Raw genomic sequence first — 793 nt, 5'->3', positions numbered from 1 at the left:
CAACAAGAACCCATCCATCTCCACAAACCATCAACAACTATAAAAACATAACTCCAAAACAATAATCATACTTTTCTCCATTCCAATAAAAATAACCATAAGCAATAACCATACAAAAGAATAACATCATATACATGAAAATGATAAAAGGTTGGGATATTACAATAAACATTTTAAATAATTATATTAACATTATAAAAATCCATAAACATTTAAAATAATCATATTAGCATATAAAACAGCATTCAAGACACTGTCATTACGTTTACTAATTTTTGGGTGTAAAATTAAAGTTTAGCTCCTAGACGTAAAATTTCACGTTTTTGACTTTTTCTTAATTTCATTGACTCTAACATGTCCCAAATAATTATTTAAGCTTACATGAATTTTCTCAAATTTTTATTTAGCTTAATCGAGACGTTTCTATTAATTCTTTAATTAATGTTTCGTGCATTGGTTAAATCCCGGATAAATCCAAAACTCATTATTTTGATCTCAAATTTTAAACATAACATTTTTATTATTTATTATACCCTTGTGAGCCATGAACCACACCCGTGGACCCATGGTTCTCGTTTTACTTTTAATTTTTGAAATAATGACCCTCCCTCCAACACACCGAGCCATCTCCCAATTTACTCGAGCCACGCCTGAGTCACCTCAAGCCAAATCCTAACCAACCCATCTAGGCACCCTACTGACCAGCCCTGGCCCATAGAACATGATCATAAGTCGCTCAAACTCGCCTGAAACTTGACCCCAAATCTGCATGTGTGTGTGTGTGAGTCTCCCA

The 793-nt window shown here is 33.0% G+C and overlaps 1 long non-coding RNA gene across 1 annotated transcript in view; it reads right to left on the bottom strand.

The window, feature by feature from the left end:
- The window catches only part of LOC140976035 (uncharacterized), a 3,262-nt gene extending 2,850 nt beyond the window's left edge, over positions 1 to 412 (bottom strand). The window contains exon 1 of the long non-coding RNA XR_012175150.1: positions 308 to 412. This is a non-coding gene — a long non-coding RNA (uncharacterized lncRNA). The remainder of the gene's footprint in view (positions 1 to 307) is intronic.
- Positions 413 to 793: the final 381 nt, after the last annotated feature.

Source organism: Primulina huaijiensis, chromosome 5, assembly GCF_012295235.1.
Source record: "Primulina huaijiensis isolate GDHJ02 chromosome 5, ASM1229523v2, whole genome shotgun sequence".
In the NCBI taxonomy this organism is placed as follows: domain Eukaryota; kingdom Viridiplantae; phylum Streptophyta; class Magnoliopsida; order Lamiales; family Gesneriaceae; genus Primulina; species Primulina huaijiensis.
The sequence above is the reverse complement of the archived record's forward strand: the minus strand, read 5'-3'. Positions and strand labels throughout refer to the sequence as shown.